Consider the following 3729-nt stretch of genomic DNA (forward strand, 5'->3'; position numbering starts at 1 on the left):
TTGCTGTGAGGCAGCCTGTGGCTGTGATGCATATCCTAACTAAAACTCTGACTTACTGTTTCCTTCCCCTGCAATAAATGGTAGACTTGTAAATCTTGTCTTTTGGGATCTTGTGAGTCTTAAAAATTCAAACTTGTTTGACTGCCACCATTGACACAGTTATGGAGAAGTATATAATTAAACCTAATTCTGTGCATGTCTATTTGAGACATCCTATGGGGAGGATGGTAGTGATGGGGTAACTCCAAAACTGCAGTTCCTTTTTCTGACACAACTGCAGGGGTACTCTCTTGAATTGGAATAAAATCTCATTTTCTCAGTTTTCAAAAGATTTTCTCTCTGAACTCAGGGTGAGAATTGAAAATATCAACTATGTCCATCCATTGTAATTGAAGGTGTCCTGGACTGGCTGTTGTATTTGAGTATCATGTTAGTTTTCTGGTTCAACTGATCTGCATCTGCAGATATTGGTACAATTTACTTCTTTGTATCTTTGTATACATCTCAGGTCACTTTTGAACGTCTCAACTTATGTCTTTCTTATGGTCTCAAATATCTGTCGCCCCTCAGTATCCACAGGGGATTGACTCCAGGACCCTCCCGAGGATACCAAAATCTTCGAATGCTCAAGTCCCTTATATAATATGGCATAGTATTGGCATATAACTTATACACATCTTCCCATATACTTTAAATAATCTCTAGATTACTTATGATACCTAATACAATGTAAATGCTATGTAAATCGTTGTAAATACTATGTAAATAGTTGCCAGCACACAGCAAATTCATGTTTTGCTTTTTGGAAATTTCTGGAATTTTTTTCCTCAATAGTTTTGACTTTGGTTGAATACGCAGATACGCAGGACCAACTGCATCTTTTTCATCACCCTCAACATGTCCAAAGCCCCGCTGCAATACATTATGCTTTCAAGCATGTGGGTGCTCACCCAGTCTGTTCTTCCCTAGAGATCCAGTTCATCTGCACCTAGGCCATCTCTCAAAGATCCTAGTCTCAAATTATCAATGATTCTCCTTTTTCCACGAGAGTATCTCTTCTTTTAGCTGGGTCCATTCTTTCAGGAGGTGGATATAAAGTGTCCAAATTTCTATCTCTTTGCTAATGCCTCACACCCTGAAATGTATGGGTATACTTGTCCTTGATATTTATTTTTTATAGAAAAAAATCCTCATATTCTAACCCAGCACTAATCAACAAGTAAAATCATACAGTTATTTATCATCCTAGTGTGTAGACTTCAAGTTAGACATTCCTTGTCTGAAGATTTGCATAGTAGCACGGTTTAAACTGTGCACATTGGGAATTCCCTGGAGATCCAGTGGTTAGGACTCTGCGCTTCCACTGCAGCGGGCACGGGTTTGATCCCTGGTTCGGGAAACTAAGATACCACAAGCTGTGTGCCTCGGCCAAAAATAAAAAATTAAATTCAATTAAATTTAAAAATAAAATATAAAATAAAATAAACCGTGCACATCAGACAGCTTTTCTAGTGATGGTATGATAGAAAGCAAAAAGAGACCATTAAATAAAAGGATGCAATCAGATTAAATTTTATATATAAATTATTTTTCAGCAGTTTCCAGATTTTTTTTTTTAATGTGTAAGCATTTCGTTTTAATTATCCCTATTTGAAAGTTTTTATTTTGGAGAGCAGAAAACCATTTCATTATACATTCACTGCATTTCTCAAGGGCTTCCACAAGTATTATCAAATTTATGTTTCACTTACTCCAGGTGTATTGGTAGATGCATCACATCATCAATCTAGCTCACCTATTCTCCAAATCGTTCTACAATATTGACATGAATAGCACACTGTAACTTACCTAAGTAGATGGGGCAAATGTCTAGAAGCCCATGGTCTGGTTCTTCCAGGTGGCTAGAGCCTTGCATTAGACTCACCAGCCAATGGTAATGTCAGAGTCCAAATTTGTGTCCAATTTCATGGATTCAACACTTACAGGATTGAAGTAGCAAAATACCCAAGATTTCAGGAATATAATAGTTATTAAAAATTGAAGAGTCACTTGAAGATCTCTTTTCAAGTTTTTAACTTTGCATTCACAGTATGAAAGATAAATATCACTGCCATATCTGGCAAAGCTGACTATTCCTGTGCCATCTGCCAAAAAGTCTTGTCCAAAGACAAAATTTCAGGAGTCTCTCAGGGAAAGACAAATCATTGTTATGGCCATGATACAGAAGACATTTGAAGATTTCTTTGTCTTTAAGCACTTAAGAATGCCCCTGTGGACTTCCCTGGTGGTCCAGTGGTTAAGACTCCGTGCTTCCACTGCAGGAGGCATGGGTTCAATCACTGGTCAGGGAAGTTCCGCACGTCGTGTGGTGTGGCCAAAAAAAAAAAAAAAATGCCCCATATGAATTTGTAGGTTTTGTGTGTTGTCACAGAATCTAAAGTAACACTAAGTTTGCAGAAACAGGAAACTTTTCTACAAGTTTTACTGGCAGGCCACAGAAAAATATTTCACGGTAGCCCTTGAGCTCTTTAACATGCTCTTCTCTGATAATTCTGGTGTTCCCTAGAGTTCCAATGGGCTGCATATAAATTTTACATTTCTTCATAGAGATTATTGATAAACTGTTCAAAGTCTTCAGGAGAGGTGCTCAGAATGGGAGGCAATCCAATCTGAGTGTGAATGCAAGGTAATGGGTCCAAAGAGATCATTCTCTGGCTGAAAGTCTTCATAGCTGTTCCCCACCTTCTCAGTTCTTATACTACAACATAAGCACTGGAATCTTTGAGATGAAGGCTGTTTGTAATGTCTGTTCAGAGTTATGCATTGTTTGCATAATGACAGGAATGTTCCATTCATACCGTGTTCCTATGCAGAGGTTTCTTTTTCTTTTTTCCAATTTTTTTAAAAATTGTGCTAAAATTCACGTAACAGAAAATTTACCATCTGAACAATTTTTAAGCATATAGTTCCGTGGTATTAAGTATATTCATGTAGTTGTACAATGATCACCAACATCCATCTTTGGAACTCTTCTTGTCTTGTAAAACTGAAACTCTGCACCCATTAAACAATTTTTTCAACCCTTCAGTTTGGAGAGACTGAATATACAAATAGGCAATGGCCAGGCCATACATAAAAATAAAGCTCTGACCCCCAACCTGCAGCAACCAGCCCAGGAAATCAACTCATTATCTATAGTAACCAGCCCAGGAAGCCAGCCTGCTGTCTATTTGTCAGACTTGTAGGCATTCAGATCATTATCTCTGTCCAGTCAGGGAGGGCATACCTGAAGCCTTCCCCTTTTTCTACTATAAAGTGTTCCCACTCATCTGCCTGCTTTTGAATCTTTGCCAAAACTCTAGTGACAGTGGCTGACTCCCCTGCTATAGCAAGCTCTGACTAAATAGCCTTTGAATGTTCTCATTTGGTTGGTATTTATTATTTCTACAGCTTGAATGGGTTAAACAGCTGCTCTATCACAAGGTTTACAAGGACCAGCGCATTGAAATGTGTTCATAGAAGTGATATGGAGGGTGCCTTCACCTGCCACTAGGCCAGAAGAGAGCCCATCCACTGCCAGATTTTTTTTTTAAATCAAGTTGTTACCTTTGAACATCATTAGAGTTCCTCCAGGGCCTACATGTGGAAGCGAGCCATAAAAAAATAAAAAGAGAGAGGAAAATAGGAAGAAAAGAAGAAAGAATATATGAAAGACAGAGAGAGAGAGAA

General features: G+C 38.2%; 1 pseudogene; it reads right to left on the minus strand.

Annotated features, from left to right (window-relative positions):
• Positions 1-1795: 1795 nt before the first annotated feature.
• Positions 1796-2729, minus strand: LOC116747022 (annotated as a pseudogene).
• Between the last annotated feature and the right edge of the window lie 1000 nt (positions 2730-3729).

This window comes from Phocoena sinus, chromosome X (genome assembly GCF_008692025.1).
Source record: "Phocoena sinus isolate mPhoSin1 chromosome X, mPhoSin1.pri, whole genome shotgun sequence".
Classification (NCBI taxonomy): domain Eukaryota; kingdom Metazoa; phylum Chordata; class Mammalia; order Artiodactyla; family Phocoenidae; genus Phocoena; species Phocoena sinus.